Source organism: Triticum aestivum, chromosome 7A (assembly GCF_018294505.1).
Source record: "Triticum aestivum cultivar Chinese Spring chromosome 7A, IWGSC CS RefSeq v2.1, whole genome shotgun sequence".
Classification (NCBI taxonomy): Eukaryota; Viridiplantae; Streptophyta; class Magnoliopsida; order Poales; family Poaceae; genus Triticum; species Triticum aestivum.
Window position 1 is genome coordinate 255607756 of NC_057812.1, and position 22632 is coordinate 255630387.

Consider the following 22632-nt stretch of genomic DNA (forward strand, 5'->3'; position numbering starts at 1 on the left):
CAGCATTTGAGTGGGAAAAGATGGTATGATGACAGATGGAATATGTATTGATAGTGGATGGGCATGGCATCTCGACATATATGATGAGTAAACTAAGTAGATGGCGGTGCAACAAAGTAGAAGAAATGCAAGACAACATATGCAAGATACGCGCAATCAATAAAACCTTGCCAAATTAGAACAGGCACCTTGATGGGTGAACAGGATAGGCCATCTGCCTTTGACTCCTCGAGGTTAGAATAGTCATTAGGATGATATTCTGAACAAGAGTCAACAGGTGGGGAGCGTACGAGTTTCATTGCTTCCAGAATGGCACTCAATGCCTTGCTGCCAATTTTGTAAGTCATTGCAGTGTTCCATAATATTCTTCTGATGCGCGGATTCTGATATTCACTGTAATTGCGTATAATATCTGAGAACCATGAAAACATAAATAGTTGTGAGATTATATTTGTAATGCAGATGATATTCTAATATAGGGGCGCCCTTGTAAACACTTGTGTGCTATCACTGGATTATGATGAGAGAGCTCATGTGTTCTGTAATATGGTGCGTGCATTTATATAATCTGGCACAAGTACACAAAAAAAGGCTCCAGAAGTAAGAATAGCTGGCAGATGATATGTTTCATAATGTATTGTATAGAGAGTTTATTGCCAAACCATGATAACAAGAGCACACATCAACTAGGCAGATCATAGGGCTGTTTGGTTCTAGGCCTAACCATGCCACACTTTGCCATACAATGTTGCCACACTTACCTAAGGTTAGTTCTTCAAAATGAGAGCCACAAGTTGGCAATCCTAAGGGAATCTTGCCACACTTTTTGTGTGTATGTGATGCGGTGCCCTAGGGTGGCTTGCCTAAGGTGTGGCTTGAACCAAACATCCACCCAAGTTGGTCAAACTTGCCTAACCTTAGGTGTGGCAACCTTAGGCAAATTTAGTCTCAAACCAAACAGCCCACGTACATAACAGGGGTACACCATAACCAGGATATATAAATCGGGAAAGTGGAACTGGCTGGAAATTACGGTGTTGTATTGCCACTAGTAATTGAAAGCCTATCGATCACGTATAGGCCAGCTCTATCAGCTGTTGACTGCAGATGTCCCTGCTCCCCTTCCTGACAAGGAACATACTGTGCTTCCCATATAGAACACCGCATGGGCCACCGGGCGAACCACCGGCCACACCGCCTGTGTTCCTCTGCCACCCCCACCCTGCCCCCACCCGCGTCGAGTTTTCTTCGTTCGACGAGGCCCCACCACCGCCCCCACAACCACCGTCCCCACCCGAGCCCCTTCGATCACACCGGCGAACTCTGGCGAGCTCTGAAAAATCGACTGACCCAATTTTGAAATTTAGTCTATTGTGATTTAACTAGTGTGGAATATAAAAGGGGAAAACCATAAGCATTGCGAGTATGGTGTTGAGCGTGCCATGGCGGATCTGAAGGTGCAAACTGGACAAAGGCAACTTCGCAACCAAGACAAGAAATCAGAGTAAAGCAGTGGCGATCTATTTTCTTGCTGCGATAAATAAGTTGAGCAGATACGAAAGAGTACCGCCTCTGGTGCAGCGCCATGTACGCATCTGCTGAGAATTTGACGGTGCTGCGGTAGCGATGGCTGTCGGCGGCATGGAAGCAGATCTAGGAAAGTAGACGGTGGTGGCGGGGTGCGGTGGACGAGACGGTCGTAGGAGCGGCGCCGGCAAGGTGGACGACGGCGGGGATGAAGCGAGAGGACGGGATGCAAGGATCCCGGTCCGAAGCTATGGATGAGAGAGGTCGATCTCTTGTAATGGACGGCGGCGTCGGGGTATCAGCTCCGGCATGGTGGAGGAGGACGACGGTGGATGGGGTGGCGGACGGCGGCAGACAGAGGAGGGTGGGGTGGAGAGGGTGTTTTGGCGCCCACGGAGTATGAATGGGGAAAAGGGAGGTAGAGAGGAAGGGGGGAACCATGTATTCAGGGCGCACTTGTCTCAAATGCAAGGAAATTTACAAACTTAGCCCCCGTTTCAAATTTCTACTACATCACAGCAACACTAGTCGGTTGGGGATAGGACAGTAATCTCGCATACACCGAATATTTGCCGACGAGAGTTTGTTTTTGGCGCCCACCGTGTATGAATATGAATCGGGGAGGGAGTCGATTTTGACCGAGGACACACTGTGTTTTGGCGCCCACCATGTATGAATCCAGGTGTGAGGCGGTTACGTCACGTTTGGGTGAAATTACAAACCTACCCCTATCGAAACCTATAGAAATCCAGCATATAGGCTTTGCGTGGCAGGGATAGGCAGTAGTGATTTCCATCTCACAGATTTTGATTTCGGGCGGTTACTGCGACTTTCCTTGCTTCATTCAAATTTTGCAGAGTGCACGTTTACCGTGCAACCTCAATTCGAATCCCGTTTGTATTCTATATTTTTTCGGGCGGGATCCATTTTCAATTGGAATTACATTCTATATACATCATTTTTTTATATATACTTTCAAAAGCACAACAAAGAGTTCTGCTCCTTTATATGTATAATATGATTTACAAATACAACGATCTTGAAATCTTAAGGTTGAATTCGAAAAAAATTAACCAAATTATGTTCTACTAAAATGTATGGATCAATAATATCTACATATTAAATAACATAGATGTGCGTGAATTCATATGAGTATGCATGTTTGATAGATCAATTTTGGTTCGACTATGGATTACATGTATCATCATCTCGAATTCAAATATTTGAATCCCTTTTTTGTTCACTCCTTTCATGCCCATCTCTCTCGCATGCATGCTCCTTCAGGTAGCTATCACTCTCTTTTCTCCAGCTCACCCGCACGCTCACTTCATGTTGCTCAGATCCTCGCAAACATGGTCTCTCGACGTCTCCCTTAAGAAGTGTCACACTCTCCCTATCATTATAAATTACACGGTTTTCATTATCTCTCACGTCTCTACTGTTCTCTGGTATCACTCGGTACCTAAGCTTTCTTTTTCACCGCCAAACACACAGTCTCCACTCGTCTTTCACTTTGTCTTTCTCTCTATGGGATTCTCTCACACACCCTATATGTCTCTACATATGACTCATACCACTAAAATTACTCTCTCTATCTCTCCTGTAGACACAACATTTGTTGCGGTCTCCTTTTCGTCTCCATCCCAGACTGACATTATTCATTTGTTTACCGATCAGACAACCCCGACTACCGTCTCCTTTCTCTCTCTCACAGACACAAACGCACAACTCCTACCACTAAAATGTGAATGGAAAACGAGATTTTGTTATACCCAAACAAAAAAGGACTGGAGGGAGTGATTGCTCTGACACGGACGTGATCTCTCATAGCGCAGGCATTGAACCGGCGCGTCGGCCAAGAGGGCCGCACTCGCTGCAGGCCCGGCTGAGCACGCCTCCTCGACCAGCTGAAGACTGCCCCGCCTGCCTTCATTGAATCCGCACGTGTGCCGGCAACACGTCCTTCCGCGAGCCGACAGGCATTTTAGAACACAAAAAATGACTAAAATATAATTAATTTACGCATGGTCTTTGACTTGTTGTGCTCGCACTGGTAGCAGGAACTAGTAGAGGATTTTCTTTATTTATAACTCTCCTCACATTTTTTGGCTTTGAAGTGAATCATGGTTGTGGACATTATGTATGAATGTGCAGATATCTGTGAACATGAGTTTGATGTGGAAGTTGAACTTGGAATGTCAGGCTTGCGCGTGAACTATACCATGTCCAATGCTTCGTCTGTTATTGTTTGGAAAGTAATTGCTGTTATTACATGACCCGAAAAAAACATTTTGTGCCACATCAGTAAATGCACGGACATCACAACAGGCATGCTGACTAGATAAACATTTGAACCTAGCTATTATGAAGGAAATTTTGTATTGACAACAGTTTTAGATAGCAGGAGATGCCTAGCCTGCTCTGCCTCTGCTAGCTTATTTATGGCTTCTTCCATCTCTTCTTTGGCTTGGGTGAAGAGAGCATCTGATTGCTCTTTTCGCTTCTTCAAGAACTCAGCTACATTATCAAGGGTTGCTGCACGCTTTCTTTCAACCTTTACTAATGCCATGAGGACACGAACAACTAACGACTCCACCTGGCTTGTGTGTAATCCAACATCATCTGGGAATTTGCACCTTGTGTCTAATCCAGCATCATTAGGGAACTGGCACCTTGTGTGTAATCCAGCCTCATTTTGGAAACATGATCTCGAGGTTGACCATACTTCCCTCCTCGCAGGAACTGCATCCTAACATGAAGTTACTTATTTTTAGATCAATACTCAGAGCAACCTAGATCCATTTAGTAGAAGCCAGATAAACAGAACTCAGAGAAGTGAATTCAAAAGGAAAAAATAAATAAAAACAGACTACAAGGTGAGAACACCCACTTCCTACATCAAGCTAAAAACGAAAGCATTAGGACGATTAAGACTCTTCCTATTACACATCGAAGAACACCACGCTTAAGAGAAACAGAAACTACAACATATACACATCGAAGAACACGAGGCTACATGAAAGTAATTGAAAGGGTGTTACTTACCAAAGCTCATTTTACAGGTTCGGTGCAGCCCCTCTTTAACTTGCCATGCTCCTTGAAGATGTCCCGAATATCCCGTGTTTGGTCTTCATTGCTCCTTTGCATGTTCGCACTCGTGGTTTTAAAATCTCAACATGGCAAGAAAAATATACTACTAGTAATACTCGCGCATCTTGTGGGCAACATTAAAGCACTCTTCTGCCATGTTAGAGCATCTCCAACAAGATAAACTACTCATACAAATGCATCATGATGCGTGCAACGCATGGGCATTTTTCTAGTTCTAAAAACATTTCCATCATTTGCCACACTACTGGTTGTAGATGAAAAACCTACCCAAGCATAGCGCGATACAGGAGCGACACACAATTACAAGCTGATATTCTGTTGGATAATGGAGGCTATAACCAATTACTTTTACGGGAAGAATAGCACCCAGGAAATTTGAAGGGTAGGTATGAACAAAATTGGAACTGCACATGTACTGCTAAGTGATTCAATACACACATTACCAATCGAGGAGGAGAACGATGGTCACGGCGGCCTCTGTGAGTCATGGTCGGCAATGGGAGTCAGTTCATTGTCCACGAAGGTGGTACTTCTGCGCTTGGCGTCAGCTTCCGGGAAGCAGATCCGAGACCATGGAAGACGATGCTGGGGAAGAGGCTCCGTGTACGACGACGACGGTGGACCGGCTCCAGTGCGGCGTACGAGGTCGTCGATGAGGCAGATGCGCTGCGGTGGACGAGTGCGCCAATGTAAAGGGGAGGAGCATGAAGGCTGCGGTGCCGTGGAGAAGTCTATTTTCCGGTGGGGATAGAAATTGGGGAGTATTCAGGTGTACTACTCTGGGTGCCGGGGTGGGGTTGGCTGGGTAGGGTGAACCTGAAGTTACGAAAACAGCCCCCTACCAAGCGTCATCCGTAGGCCTGTTCCGAAGGCTATGATGGTAACTTCCCACTGCTCGAATCATGGTCACGGGAGATTTTCCCGCCGACCTCAAAATTTTGTGACACTGGACTCCCCGTGTGGCGTGTTGAGTGATTCGGCTAAGCAACTAGCGAGTAGTAGTAGTAAGCTCTGCATATTAGGTTTGACCGAAGTTAAACTTCCTAAAGTTTGACCAAGTTTATAGAAAAATATAAACATTTACCATAACAAATATGTATGATGTGAAAGTACATTCAATAATGAATCTAATGGTATTGATTTGTTATTGTATATGTTAATATTTTTTGTTATAAGCTTTATGAGAGTTTACAAAACTTGACTTTGACCAATGCCAATACGCGGACTTAAATAAAAACAGAGGGAGTACACATTTGTTTTCTTAGTTTGTAGTGAACTAATCATTTGTTGAAATTGTGAAATAAATATATTAGGCTATTGACTTCGAATGTAATGGTCTATACAATTCAATAGTTACAATCATTGTCGAATCCCAAGATGTATACAAGGTCTATAGTACTTCACAACATGCTCAAACTCACATAATCCCAGTCAAATGAGAATCTAAATGCATTTCATAGTTATTACTTTGTAGGATGCAACAAGAACAACCATAACTCTACATCAGCCATTATAGAAGCAACATTTTGACATATCCCAATGTGTGAATGAAACGTGCAGAGAGAGCTTTTGAAGATGGAGCAGATAGGGCGGGAAAGATTGTATGTATGTGGACGAGAGAGTAGGAGACAAACCTAACGAGACAGAGAGAGAGAGAGAGAGATAGAGAGAGAAAGAGAGAGGAAGAAGTTAGGTCTGTGAGAAAGATGCATACATGTAATATACATGAGATGCGTGTGCATCTGGATTCTGTATACATGGAAGGAGAAGAGACAACATGTTTGATGAGAGAGCAGGAAAAACATGGACGAGAGGGGAAGGATCTCGTGGGTTGAGGGATTGATAATTTTGTGCGGGGGAGAGAGGGATTGGTAATTTTGTGCAAGAGAGAGAGGGTGGGGGGAGGAGTCAGTCAGCCGTCATCACATCACCCTACTTCCAATGACCCCACATTCTCTAGCGCGGTGTGGTCGCCGTCTTCAATCTTCTCATTGCCCTCTTTGAAGATTGAGGTGTTGTGCATGTTGGGGTGCAAAGAAGCACAAGCGAGAGTGGTCGCCGTATAACCTTGGATGGGGATGAATTGTGTGCTCGGGGGAGTGTGTGTGTGTGTGTTGTGCTACGTGTGTCTCTCTCTGTGTGTGTGTGTTAGATATTGAGAGGAAACAAACCTAAGGAGAGAAATGGGTATTCACGAAGAGGTTGTGTGGGCCTTGAGGTGGGCAGGGGCCGGGTGAGGGTGTCAAAATGTGCGCGTTGATGCATGTGTTGCATGCGACCGTGCGAGGGACGGACGAATCGAGAGAGATGGTTGTTGTGTTACGGATGCTCCTCTCTCTGTCTCTCTGTCTCCCCCTCTCTCTCTCTCTCACACACACACACAAGTAAACTAGAAGACCATTCTCTCATGTATATACAATGTATCGACATCTGTCTATGTCTCACTCATGCACGATCATTTGCACATTCACACCTCTCTATGTCTGTATCACACGCACACCGTCTCCACATTGCCCTTCCGCCACAACACACATATGGACACATACACATGTTCTCTCTCAGTCACACACACAAAATCAGTATTAAAAAAACTAGGGCGCACCTAAAACGTCCAAATCCAAATAAACATGAACTGGAGCTAAATTGAAATATATGGAAATATTGCAGTGTCAAGAACTTTCACAGGAAAAAAAGTTGAGTAATATTTGAGGATTGTTTTCACACACACAAAAAGGTTCGGTGGATGTCCTTTGAGCGCGACACGGTGACGCACCGTTCGATCGACCGCGCGGATTCCGTATCGTGGCCGTGGTACTAAGGCTGGTCACAATGGGCAAGAACATAAGCTAGTAACTAATAAAAGCACTGCCTAAGTCTAATATTTATGTGTACTAGTACGGTTTTCTTTTAAGTTTGACCAACCTTATATATAAAACTAAAGTAAGCTCCCACACGCGCACTCATCAATATGCCGCCGCCGCCGTTGCGCATGCCGGCGCCCGCCTGCTCCGGCCAACAATTTCTCACCCATCACCGCCGTGTCGCCGCCATCCCTGTGCCATGAAGCCGAAGGCTCGCCCGCTCATGTCGTCTGCAGTCCCTCCTCGTGATGCCGCCGTGCTGCCAAGCACGCGAGCAGCTGGTGGAGCTACGTGTATGCACGCAGCGTACGAAGAGGAGGACGAGCGTGTGCTCCAGCACGCCGGCGAGGAGGAACTAGCGTGTCATTGTCGTCTCCGCCCGCGTGGAGGAGGCGCGCATGGTGGCTGTCGCGGCGGAAGCCGGTCGCGCGCGCGTCGAGCCCGCAAACCGGGTGCGGACGCGGAATCTACCTTCGAGACCTTGAATGCCACGTGGATCGTGCAATCTGAAGGAGCAATTTGGGTCAGTCGACTCATGTGAGCCGTTTGATGCAACATGGATGGCTAGAAGGGCTTCTTCCACCTCTTCTGTCGTCTTCTTCCTTCGCTCCGTCGAACTTCTTTCACAAATCGACTGGCCCAAATTATACTACTAGTACGAACGTATTAAGTATAGTAGGAACACGAAGATACAAGTAGTAGTACCAACTGCAAGAAGAACAGTAGTAAGACATAGTACTAGTACTATTGTACGTACTAAAGAGTTCAAATAACGAGAAAGAACATAAACATAGTTCTGCTGGGGCCTCAGCACAACACACCCTTGAAAATAAACTAATAAGCAACTAGTCCGCTTGACACTGCAGTAGAACTAGCATGAGCGACGACACTGCCACCTACTTAGAGTCCGAGTCCACATCCTCGACTTCGTCCTCGTCCCTCTTCCTCTTCCTCTTCGTCGACGCGTCTTTGCTTGAACCGGACACTGGGCTCTTCTTCATCCAACCCTTATAGATATTTAAACAAAGGTAGGCATCCATTGCTGCGTACAGGACGTGATCTTCATCTAATGTCTTCGACTCCCATGCATGATGAAACTCGTGATGAGGTTTTTTCAGTTTAGCATACAAAGGATCAATCATGGCTGCTGCCAGGGTCAGCATTGAAGGTTGAGAGGAGGACACTAGGCTTGCCTTCTGGAGATCGAAGGGCTGGCCTACAACGAGACCTATCCGACGTAGGACATCACTGTCGTTCTTAAAGCCTACAGTCAGGAATTTCACTCTTTTGTCCTTGAGGAAGTTCTTAAAATCCTGGCACTCAACATTGGCATGGCATATGTGGTAGACCAAGCAAACGTTATGTACGCAAACCTGGATCACGGCGGGCTTCTTCCTCTCTTCGTCCTTTAGATCCTTATCTCGTCCCAGGACTGTGGTGTACTCAACATCTAGCCCAGTGACCCACTCATCCGTTGAACTGTTGAACATGCGTAGGAACCGAGCAAGCCATGCTTTCACCGTCTCGGATCGACGTGTGTAGATGACGATGAACTGATCGCCAGTGATGGCTCTAACCTGGTACTTAGCGGCGACCATGGAGATTTGGGAGGCCATGGATTTTGGAGGAGGGTTAGGAGAAGTTGAACTGTTGTACCCCGCAAAAAAAAACTGGGAGCGAACTAATGTGAAAGGACGGGACGACTGGGAGCGAACTGTTGTAAGGTAGAAGACGGGGACGAGTAGGGCGTGCGAACGGCGTGGGGTTGCTGGCTTGCCCGATGGATAAACGGCTGCAAGCCCCCGAAGAGTTCTCGAGAACTATGCGGGACCCACTAGATGTCATGTCTACTAGACCCATATCGTAGGCCTGACGGTATAGCTTCTGCCTGTTCGCATGCCATGTCGGCGCGTGGATGTAACTTCACTTAATTCCGTCAAACGTCGCGCCTCCCACGACCTTCGCCTCCCTCGCGCGGTCGCGCCCTTTGAGACTTCGACCGACTATAAATGAGCAATTTTTTTGCCTTTTTTTAGACAAGCAATTTTTTTGCCTACTCCGCATGCATGATACTCCCTCTGGTCCTTTTTACTCCCGTCAACCGTTTGCAAAGTGTTTGACCAAATTTATACTTTTTTTGAACACCACCTTATATTAATTAACCAGCCACACTAGTACAATCATTCGATACAATATTCACCACACAGGGCGGTACGTTATTTACAAGAATACCATCTAATCTATTGTCAAAGCTATACTTAGCGGTTAAGTGTGCCACCTTATTGGCCGAACGGCTAATCTTTGAAAATTGAAGATTGTTGATCAACTTCGAGATGCTCAACGCTTTCATCTTCAGGTCACGCATAGCAGACCTGTCAACGCATTGACAGGCATCAATGAAATCCCACGACCAAATTTATACTAAAAATATCAATATCTACAATACTCCCAAAACACTTAGGCGTGGTGCATTAACTTCTACCTCGTTTCTTGTTTGACATATCAACCAATAGGAGATGTGGGTGTGCATACTTTTAATGACTTGAGACTACCAAACACGACATGCAGTGGTTAGTTCATTGCATGCAATGCTATTAATTAGCAAATAAACATTAAGATATCTCATTTTCCCCTCCTCCTTGGTCATAGTGCACAATCTAAGATGACTTGCTCACCTAGACGGAGGGAGTACTGATTATAATGAGTATAAGAAGTACGTTTTATAATGAGTGTAAAAATATTGATTTGACATTGTGAATGTTGACACACTGTGGAATAGTTTTTGATGTCTGCAAAAGTACTCAACTAGTGCAGTCGTTCTCCACAAAAAAATGTGTTTACCAATGCATGCATGAACACTAGTTACTCTAACTCCCCTCTCTTCTTTAATTCTTTGCCACATCAGCATGTTTGCTATTCCCTTGTGCATGATACCAGCTAAGATACCACCATTATGGCCAGCCTTAATCATCGCATGCAATAATTTAGTGCACCTTGAAATATGAACATGTGTGGGGTGTGTTTGTTTTTAATGACTTGAGACTATACCTAGCCCGGCATGCAAGATGACTTATTACGCACCGTTCCCCATACCTGCAGGAAGCCCGTTCGTCTCCAAATTTTTTCCTCTCCATGTGTGGAAACAATATGCCTGCCAAACTCTCCTTCTCGCTCCGGCGGTCCCACCACTCCACCCCGTGTGAAAAAATCTGCATGCATGACTCTCCTCCCCCCACGCTCGTCCAATCCGTTGTGACCAGCAATATTTCCACCCCTTTGCTCCCCCGTAATTTACTCCAACAAATATGCCCACGTAGATGGTACTTAACTACAGGTGCATTCGGTCACTGACATATGGGCCCAACAGGGGTCTGGCCCACATGTCAGTGACGCAACTGGACCGGCAGTTAAGTCAGTCCAGCTCAGTCCATATCTTATGTAGGTGTGCCATTGCTCGCTATAAATACTGCGCCTCCCACGACACCGCTATCTCCTCCCCCTCATGTTCACGTTCATCGCTATCTCCTCCCCCTCTCTCTCACATCGACCACCATGGCATCGCCCCTCCCAAGCCCTAGGAGCCCCTCGCTGCACCGCACGGACCGTCACGCGTCACCGTTCTGTTCCATGCCGCCACTAGTCAAGGAGGACGCGTCGGTGTTCCGCTCCTCGCCGCTATGCGACGCGTCGCCGTTCCCTTCCTTGCCGCCACTAGTCGAGGAGGACGCGTCGGCGTTCCGCTCCTCTCCGCGACGCGTCGAGGTGGATGCGTCGGCGTTCCCAATCTCGCCAGCACATGCACCGAAGGACGCGTCGGCTCCCCGCCACAAGGAGAACGCCGCGCCGCCCGCCGACCCCCCCAGCCTTGAGGAGCTTTGGAAAGAAATGGATGTCGCCTTGTGGGAGGCTTTGCCTCCAGCAGAGCGCGCCAAAATAGAGGTGGAGAAAAAGGCCGAGGAAGAGAAGCGCACCGCGGAACAAGCTGCCTGGGAGGCCGATGTCGCGTCCAAGAGAGTCAGGCAATTGGCTCTTTTGCAGAAGGCTCGTGCGAGGGCCGTGAGGGTGGCGGAGGACGCCCGTGCCGACGCCCTGAGTGCAGTCGGGCCCAAGTGCCTCATTTACGCTTGGCGGTACGTGGACTGGGTGCACACTTCCAGCGAGGAGGAGTACCTGTTGGTGCCGGATCACCACACCGGTGAGATCGCGCTCGCCCGCCGGCAAGCCGCCAATCAGCACCTCGTGAGTTACGAGGCTGAGGAAGAGGCGTCGTGTCGGCGCGCTGGGAAACGGCCGCGCACCAGGGCACTCGTGGCGCGCCGCAAGCGCTCCTGCGAGCGCCGTGGCTTTTAGAAGGAGTATAATTTTTGTTTCGTAAGGCGATCTCATTAGTTTCGGGACGCAAATGATAAATCCCGAACGTTCAGGAATTTTTAGCGTCCTTAATTAAGTATGTAAAAGGGAAAGTTTGGAAACTGTTGGAGTAATGGGCCACGGGTAGGCTAACCCGAGGACCATAGCCTTTCAAGACATCGGGGATGACTGCGCCCCTCAAGACACGGACGGAGAGCCGACTTCAGGAGGGCGGCTAAAGGAATGGCCGACTGTCCATAAGTGTCCGAGTCCTACGAATGAGACCGAGACCGGCGACTCCGAATGGTGGCTTCCTGAGTCGCTGACCACGGGAAGTCGGCCCCCGAAACCAGCAAAGCCCATGCCCTCATCAGGGGGGATGGGACAGGGAGTGGCGACGGTGAAGCCCACTCTCTCCCTTTTTCGGGGAATGGCCAGGGCACAGTGCGCTGTACCAGCGGAGATCCCCGTCTGGCACGACACTGTTGCCATGCCATCCCTGACGCCAGCAATAGTGGGCGGAGTCCTGTACCCACGATGGTCTGACGGTATGATCCACAGAAGACGGGCCCCACCAGTTAGTGAGAGTCCAGAAGACGGCAAGAGCGCCACAAGTCGAACCAGTAGGGAGCCAGTCCCCGGGAGTCGGCCTGCCCCTCCTATTGGTTTCCCGCGCCATTAACCAGACGAGACGGGGAGTGGCTACAGTAAACATCTGCCAGGCGGCAGGACTGTAGCCACGACCCCATGACCAAGCCTGCGTCATTAGAGGCACGGCTACAGTAATCGGCAGCCGGCAGGACCCGCCAGTGGCGGATGCGGCCTGTCGGCTCCGTACCCGACCAGTCGGCTGGGCCCACCAATCGGCGGGCCCCAGCAGTCGGCAGGAGGGCCCGTAGGCGAAGAGACTAACAATTGGGCCCTGCGTCCCTACAGTTTACTGTTGTACCCCTGGGGGTAGGCTTATATAAACCCCCAGGGCACCCATGCAAAGGGTTCCAATTCATTAGAACTAGACTAGACCTTAGAGAAGGGGGAGAGCTAGCCTAGCCTCCTCCTGTCCACAGATACAGCTCGAGGAGCACCTTTGTACTCACTTTGCCTTAGTGATCATGCGGAGACCCCGCAGAGCAGGATTAGGGGTGTTATCTCCTAGGAGAGGCCCGAACCTGGGTAAAGTATGCCGGCGTTCGTGTCTACGCCTCATCCCGTTTCCAGGCACCGGCGACGTTCTACTCACCCCCACCATGATAAGCCATCCATTGGCATATGTCACACCCAACCCCCGACATTTGGCACCCACCGTGGGGCCTGGTGCACCGTCGTCCGGAGACCTGTTCTGGATGGGAACCCTTTTCCTCCCTGGCGAGCGCAGCCAGCCCGACACGCCAGACGGAGTCTGCGCCGACGCGCTGCATGGCGCTGAAATCGCCTACGCGGCCAGTTGCCTCGCCGATCTTGTAGGCGAGGTCCGCCTCTCCGACGAGCCTGCATCCGACGTGGGCACAGGCGGCCCCGAGAGCCTCCTCGTGGGCCTCCTCGATCAACTCCATGTCGCCAGCGAGCCAGCTGGGGACTTGGAGTCCGTAGGCTCCACTGATACGATGTTGGTCGACTCCGACACCGTGTTGCTTGACACGTTCCCCGCCAACGTGGTGGTCCACGACGAGCCGCTTCCTCGCGCGGAGAGCGGCAGAAGCACCGTAACGGAAGTGCTTGTCATCGATCATGGTGAGCACTCCGGCGGGGGTGATTATGACCCGCTCCACGCGGCGCTGCAAGACCTGGCAGCGCCCATCCCTGAAGATGCCGACGCCGAGACGCTGGAGGCACGCCGCCTTGAGCTAGTCGAAGGCGCCAAAAAGCTGGCCAGCATGAGACGCTTGTCAGAAGCCTAGCAATGCGAGATGGACGGCGTTGTGGGCGGCACGCCAGCTGCGGCTGGGCCTAGCCGCCTTGGCACGGTCCAGCAGCGCGGCGCGGCTATCGCCGATCTGTTCGGGGCGAATCGCCCCATTTACGCCACGCCCGCGGAGAACATTCGAGCCGCCCAGGAGGCGGCGGACGAGCTGGACAAGTTCAAGGGCGAAGAACTTCGCTTGATGATGGAGCGCGTCTAGCGACTCCTTGACGCGGCTGCTGAGCAGAACGAGGCTGGCTGCCACACGGATGCACCGCGCCGATGGAATGACAACCTGCTTCCGTGCCGAGACCAAGGCACGGAGTATCGGACGCCAACTGCCAGCGTCCGCGGAAGAAAAGACAAGAAGCCGACTACCAGCCGCAGTCGGACTCGCATCACCATAGAGCGTGACCGAGACGGTCGCCCAAGAACAGCGGAACGACGGGATGACTGTCCGCCACCTCCCACTCAGAGGGAAAGGCGAGTCTCCCCGACGCTCGGCGACCGCCTTGGCCGCCGAGAGGGAGTCGGAGAGAATGACGCCCGCCACCGGATCGACCGTCTCCATCGATCACTGGCACTTGAAGAAGAAGACGAGTTGGGTCCACCGTGTTTCGGCCCCCGCATCCGAGGCGACCCCTTCCCCAAGGGGTTCATGCTCCCCAGAGACACACCCAAATACACTGGCTCCGTGAAGCCGGAGGACTGGCTGGTCGACTACTCCACAGCCGTCAGCATAGCAAATGGCAACAAGCGTGTTCCTGTGAAGTACATTCCGCTTATGCTCCAAGGCACGGCCCGGACTTGGCTGAACAGCTTAAGGCCCCGCATCATCAACAGTTGGGTCGACTTCACTGATGCCTTCGTCCGCAACTTCACCAGTACGTACAAGCGGCCTCCCAAGCCTCGCCAGCTCTCCTTGTGTGTACAGGGCCCCAGCGAGTCAACCCGCGACTACCTCACGCGCTGGGCCGAGCTTCGCAATTCCTGTGAAGGCGTGCACGAGGTGCAGGACATCGAGTACTTCACCGCGGGATGCCGAGAGGGCACCCTCCTCAAGCACAAGCTTCTCTGTGACGAGCCGGAAACCCTCGACGAGCTGCTAATCATAGCAGACAAGTACTCCACGGCTGACTCCTCCATGAAGACGGAGATTCAAGTTAGCGCAACTGGCAAGGTGGCTCCTCAGGCTCCCCGGACCCCGGCCGAAGACACCAGTCGGCGTCAACCGCAGAGCGACCACAAGAGCAAAGCCCCACCCCTGACTTCCATCAGCCGGCAGGTGGCGATAGTCGAAAATCAGCAGCCAGAATGGCAGCCCCCGCCCAAACGCCAGAAGGGCGGCAAGCTTAGTTGGCAACCGGCTTTCTCATATGAGCAGACTCTAGATGGACCCTGCAAGTTCCACAGTGGCGCGAAGCCGTCCAACCACACCACTCGGAAATGCCACTGGCTCACTAGGATAGCCAAGGGAGACGGACTTTTGCCTCCCCCATCTGCGGGGCAGCCGCCTCCTCCGCCCGAGCAGCCGGCGGTCAGGCCAGTCGACGCAGTACAAGACGAGTACCCAGAAGAGCAGGGAGCATATGTCGTGTTCACCAGTGTGGCCGACGATCGACGCAGCAGGCGACTGCAGCAGCATGAGGTGAATGCAGTAGCAACTGACGCCCCAGAGTTCATGCACTGGTCTAAGAAGCCCGTCAGCTGGAGTCGAGCTGACCACCCCGAAGTAATGCCCAGACTGGCTCCTATGCTTTGGTTTTGGATGCCACCTTTGCCACGAACAAGCGAGCTGCTCGCTTTTCCAGAGTCCTGATAGACGGCGGCAGCAACATCAACATCTTGTACAAAGACACCATGGAGAAGTTAGGAATCAGGCAGAGGCAACTGCAGTCCAGCCGGACGGTGTTCCACGGCATAGTTCCTGGCCTTTCCTGCATGCCAATCGGCAAGATCTTGATCGATGTCCTCTTCGGAGACAAAGATCATTTCCGCCGAGAGTCAATATGGTTCGAGGTGGTGGACCTAGAGAGCCCATACCATGCGCTGCTTGGCCGGCCAGCCCTGGCCAAGTTCATGGCCGTCGCCCACTTGCCTACCTCAATATGAAGATGCCAAGTTCCAAGGGGATCCTGACCATAAATGGCGACTACAAGAAGTCGTCCGCCTGCGCATCAGAGAGCAGTCGGCTGGCCGAGTGCCTCGTGATCGCAGCTGAGAAGCGACTGCTAGATCGAGTTGTGGCGATGGCAAGCAAACAGCCGGAGATGTCGCCTGATCCCAGAGAGTCGGAAGCTAGGGCTCGTTCAAGCCGGCCAAGAAAACAAAGAAGATACCTTTGGACCCAGAGCACCCAGAGAGGTACGCTGTCGTAGGTGCCAACCTCGACAGCAAATAGGAAGGCGAGCTCGTCGATTTCCTCCATGAGAATCGAGACATCTTTGCATGGTCCCCCAAGGACATGCCAGGTGTCCCGACGGAATTCGCCGAGCACAAATTACACGTCCGATCTGATGACAAACCAATCAGACAGCCTTTGCGCTGCTTGTCAGAAGAGAAGAGGAGAGTTGTTGGAGAAGAGATAGCTCGGCTGCTTGCAGCCGGCTTCATCATGGAAGTATTCTTCCCAGAATGGCTGGCCAACCCGGTCTTGGTACTGAAGAAGAACAAGCAATGGCGAATGTGTATTGACTACACTAGCCTCAACAAAGCATGCCCCAAGGACCCGTTCGCTTTGCCAAGGATCGACCAAGTGATAGACTCCACAGCCGGATGCGAGCTGTTGAGTTTCTTGGATGCATATTCAGGGTATCACCAGATCAAGTTAAACCCAGCCGACAGGCTGAAGACTGCCTTCATCATGCCGTTTGGAGCTTTCTACTACCTAACCATGACGTTCGGCTTGAGGAACGCCGGCGCCACCTTCGAACGATGCATGCAGAAGTGCCTCCTCAAGCAGCTCGGCAGAAATGCTCATGTCTACGTGGACGATGTGGTGGCAAAAATGGAGAAGCGTGGAACACTGCTGGAAGACCTCAAAGAGACCTTCGAGAACTTGCGCCAATTTCAGATCAAGCTCAACCCAGAGAAGTGCGTCTTCGGAGTACCAGCCGGCCAGCTCCTTGGTTTCCTGGTCTCCGAACGCGGCATAGAATGCAACCCTGTGAAGATCAAGGCAATTGAAAGGATGGAGGTACCCAGCCGACTGCTGGACGTACAAAAATTAACCGGCTATTTGGCGTCCATCAGCCGATTCATCAGTCGGCTGGGCGAGAAGGCTCTTCCCCTGTACCAACTCATGAAGAAGACCACTTTTTTCGAGTGGAACCACAAGGAGGACGAAGCATTTGTCCAACTAAAGAAGATGTTGGCTACTCCACCTGTCCTGGCGGCTCCGACTCCTAAGGAGCCCATGCACCTCTACATTGCCGCCACCAGCCGAGTGGTCAGCACAGTCATTGTAGTAGAACGCAAGGAGGAAGGCAAAGCACTACCAGTTCAGAGACCAGTATATTATTTGAGTGAAGTACTATCGACCTCCAAGCAAAACTACCCCCACTACCAGAAGATGTGCTATGGTGTGCATTTTGCCGCCAAGAAATTGAAGCCTTACTTCCAAGAACATCCAATCACTCTGGTCTGCACGGCTCCTCTAGCCGAGATCATCGGCAGCCGAGACGCTTCGGGACGAGTGGCCAAGTGGGCCATAGATTTGGCCCCCTACACCATCTACTACCAACCTCGCATTGCCATCAAGTCACAAGCGCTGGCCGACTTCCTTGTCGACTGGGCCGAAACCCAGTATCTACCGCCAGCGCCCGACTCCACCCATTGGCGAATGCATTTCGACGGCTCCAAGACACGCACCGGCTTGGGAGCCAGCATCGTCCTCACCTCTCCCAAGGGCGACAAGCTCAAGTATGTGCTGCAAATCTATTTTGCCGCCTCCAACAACGTCGACGAGTACGAGGCACTCATTCACGGGCTCCGGCTAGCCAAAGAGCTCGGCATTCGCTGGATCCTGTGCTATGGTGACTCCGACTTGGTGGTCCAGCAGTCGCCAGGCGATTGGGACGCCAAGGACGCAAACATGGCAAGCTACCGCTTCCTCGTACAACAACTCAGCGGATATTTTGAGGGGTGTGAGTTTCTCCATGTACCAAGAAACGACAACGACCAAGCAGATGCCCTGGCGCGAATCGGCTCCACCCGTCAGGCGATACCGTCCGGCGTTGCCCTCCAGCGCCTCCTCAAGCCGTCCGTCAGGCCATCACTGGAGTCAGACTCCATCTTCGTACCGGCTCCTCCTGAAGTAGCCGGATCCGACTCAAGAGCCCCCGCAGATGGCATGAGTATTCCGGCGGACGGCACGGGAGTCGTGGCAGTCGCACCCAGCTCAGGGACTGCGGCGGTCAGCCCAAAGACTTCAGAGCTCGGCCCGGAGACTTTAGAGCCCGGCCCGGGGACTGCACCAACCCGCCCGGGGACTTCATCGACACAACAAGCGGCTGCCGACTCCAACCCGCCACCTCCTCGCCCAGCCACCCTCGTCCAAGTCGCAGTCTTGGCTGTTGCGGAAATCGCGGCACCTTCATGGGCCCAGCCCATCCTCAAATTCATGGTGAACAAAGAGCTGCCAGCCGATGAGATCTCGGCTCGGCAAGTACAACGCTGGGTGGCAGCATACACCATCATCAATAGAGAGCTCGTAAGGCGCAGCGTCACTGGTATTCACTAGCGATGTGTGGAGCCAGAGCAAGGCCAAGCAATCCTCAAAGACATCCATCAAGGCGAATGTGGCCACCATGCGGCTTCAAGAGCACTCGTCGCCAAAGCTTTCCACCATGGCTTCTTCTGGCCGACTGCTCTTGAAGACGCCAAGTCTTTAGTCCAAAAATGCAAGGGGTGCCAGAAGTTCCGCTCTAAGCCTCATCAGCCGGCTTCGACACTCAAAACTATTCCTATTGCCTGGCCCTTTGCTGTTTGGGGCCTGGACATGGTCGGACCATTCAAGACGGCACGAGGTGGTTTGACTCATTTACTTGTTGCAGTGGACAAGTTCACCAAATGGATAGAAGCAAAGCCAATCAAGAGTTTAAATGGTCCGATCGCTGTGACCTTCATCTCCGACATCACAACTCGGTACAGCATACGGCACAGCATCATCATCGACAACGGCACAAATTTTGCCAAAGGTGCCTTGGCCCGTTTCTATGCGACGCAGGGCATCCGACTGGACTTAGCGTCTGTTGCCCATCGGCAGTCCAACGGCCAGGTAGAGCGAGCAAATGGCCTAATCCTGTCCGGCATCAAGCCCCGGCTGGTCGAGCCTCTGGAGCGCTCGGCAGGCTGCTAGCTTGATGAGTTGCCAACCATCCTCTGGAGCCTGCGCACGACTCCAAACAAGTCAACCGGCTTCACACCCTTCTTCCTCGTCTACGGTGCCGAAGCCGTCATCCCAACAGACATAGAGTTCGACTCCCCTCGAGTCACCATGTACACCAAGGAGGAAGCAGAGTGTAACACCCTCGATGCGACTATATCTCCCACGTGTCGAGGCACGACTTAGAGGCATAATCGCATTGAAAGCATATGTCGCAAGTTAGGCAATCTTCACAACATCCCATGTAACATAGATAATAAAAGGGGAGATAACATAGTTGGCTTACACTCGCCACGTCAATCAAGGTACATAAATAACATTACATCATCCAAACACTCATGGCCCGACTACGGCGCCAAAATAAAAGATAACCCAACATGCGACACGGTCCCGATCACCCCCAACTGGGCACCACTACTGATCATCAGGAAAGGAAACATAGTATCGTTGAGAGTCCTCGTCTAACTCCCACTTGAGCTCGAGCGCGTCACCTGGAGCGGAATCATCAGGCCCTGCATCTGGTGTAATAGTAATCTGTGAGCCACAGGGACTCAGCAATCTCGCACCCTCGCGATCAAGACTATTTAAGCTTATAGGTAAGGCAAGGTAAATATGTGGAGCTGCAGCAAGCGACTAGCAAATATGATGGCTATCCTATTCGCAAAAGAGAGCGAGAAGAGGAGGCAAAGCACGAGCGAGAAACTAGAGAACAACCTGCGCAAGCATTACTCCAACACCGTGTCCACTTCCCGGACTCCGCCGAGAAGAGACCATCACGGTAACACACACTGTTGATTCATTTTAATTAAGTTAAGGTTCAAGTTATCTACAACCGGACATTAACAAAATTCCCATCTGCCCATAACCGCGGGCATGACTTTCGAAAGTTCAAATCCCTGCAGGGGAGTCCCAACTTAGCCCATGACAAGCTCTCATGGTCAACGAAGGAATAGACCTCCTCCCGAGACGTTCGGATCAGACTCGGTACCTCGGTTCTTCAAGACACTTCGACAGGTTAAAACAAATCCAGCAACACCGCCCGAATGTGCCGACAAATCCCGATAGGAGCTGCACATATCTCGTTCTCAGGGCACACTCAGATAGGTCAAGCTACGAGTAAAACCAACCCTCGAGTTTCCCCGAGGTGGCCCCGCAGGCTGCCTGGTTCGGACCAACACTCAGAGGAGCACTGGCCCGGGGGGGGGTTTAAAATAAGATGACCCTCGGGCTCTGGAAACCCAAGGGGAAAAGAGGCTAGGTGGCGAATGGTAAAACCAAGGTTGGGCATTGCTGGAAAAGCTTTAATCAAGGCGAACTATCAAGGGGTTCCCATTATAACCCAACCGCGTAAGGAACACAAAATTCGGGAACATAACACCGATATGACGGAAACTAGGGCGGCAAGAGTGGAACAAAACACTAGGCGAGAGGCCGAGCCTTCCACCCTTTACCAAGTATATAGATGCATTAAGATAACATGGCAATATAATGATATCCCAACAAGTAAATAAAGTTCCAACAAGGAGCGGTCTCCAATCTTCACCTGCAACTAGCAACGCTATAAGAGGGGCTGAGCAAAGCGGTAACATAGCCAATCAACGGTTTGCTAGCACATGGTGGGTTAGAGGTTTGACATGGCAATTTGGGAGGCTTGAAAGCAAGTGGTAGGCATCATAGCATAGGCATAGCAAAAGAGCGAGCATCTAGCAAAGCAAAGATAGTAGTGATTTCGAGGGTATGATCATCTTGCCTGCAAAGTTGTCAGAGTTGACTGGATCCTCGAAAGCAAACTCAACGGGCTCCTCGTTAGCGAACTGGTCTCCCGGCTCTACCCAAACAAGACAAACAAGCAACAAGGACACAATCAACCACGTGCAAGGATCAAACAATATGATGCAAGGATGGTATGCTATGCGGGATGCGATGCGGGATGCATATGCAAGATTTGACAAGGGATGCATGAACCTGGCTTCAACTTGGGTATCCAAGTGTTCCACTGGAAAGATGAGATGAAATCGCTTGAAAACGATATAAAGAACGCCGAAATCAGAGTTACGGTTTGGAAATGGCAAGCAATTCAAATATGACACCGGTCTGCGATTTATAGCAAGTAGCCATCTAAATGCAAAGAGATGAACAAGCTACAACACCCAAACATGGCAACAAAATACATGGCAGGGATGCGTTCATGATGCTTAACAAAAGTCTAGCACTGAGCCACGGCCAATTCATCCATTAACAGGTTCAAACAAGCATGGCAAAAATGCATATGGTAAACAGATCTCAGACTTGGTGAAATTAACACTTGTCTGGAATTTCAGATCAGATAGCACACGTCGGAGCAACAAAACTACATGCTACAGGACCTGAACATGGCAAAGTAAAGCATGGCATGGAGCTACTCAAAGAGCTTAACAAAAGTCTCTTAGTGACCTTGAACCAAAAGGGATCAGAAAATACAATTGCAAGCATGTGAACATGGCAAAAACATAATCAGATCACAGACTTAGTGAAAACTGGAGCATGCTGAAAACAGATATCAAGTAGGCATGTTTACGAGCTCGATGCACTCACTACAGAGCAAGTCATGACAAGCTAAGCCTAGACTCATCGAGAATACACAAAATGCAAGCTAGACATGGCAAGAACAATAGCATAGCATGCACGGATCAACTACAACATCCTCGGCAAAATCGCTAACAACTAGACAATCTGCCCAGATTCACGAAGTAGCAAAAGTAGAGCTCGATTGACTCAAGCTAGGGTGCTCCATGATTTCAACCAAATACATGGATGGATAGAGCACTACAAGATTAACAAAACATCCTTACTGATCATCCTCGAAAGAGGCATGGATCACTAGGAAACAACATGAACATATGGCCATAAGAGATAAAAAGGTCAAGGACTTAGTGGAAATGCTAAGTCCCTGAAATCAGCATTACCAAGTGCCTCACTTTGCAAGCTTGTGCTAGTCACCACACACATCACAAAAATACATGGGTTGCACCTCTGGGAAGATGGCAAAACCCTTAACAAAACATATGTAGAGCTCATGGGCATATCATGCACACAATAATCATGGCAAAAATGACAAATATCTAAATGGAGCAGCAGATCTGGCAATTAACTCAAGTAGCCCTCTTCTAACGGCATTTCGGGCATCAAGATGAACTCAAATGAAAATGATGCAATGGAATGAAATGTTCTAATCTCTGAGACGAACATTTTGATATGCTATATGCCCAAACCGGAGTTACGGATGCAAAGTTACGATGCGATGAACAGGAGCATATGAACTAGGGTTTCGGGAGAAAGTCAACCCAAACGGGATCTCAGATCCAGATCCGGACGGCGCGGATTACGAGGTTCGTCGGGGTACTATAGCTCGCCGGAGTCGTCGGGGAAGGAGCTCGCCGGAGATGGAAGGGGCCGGCCGGGGCGGTTCGCCGGCGTGGAGGAGGCGGCTTGGCGGCGGAGCGGCCGGGAGGCGGCGG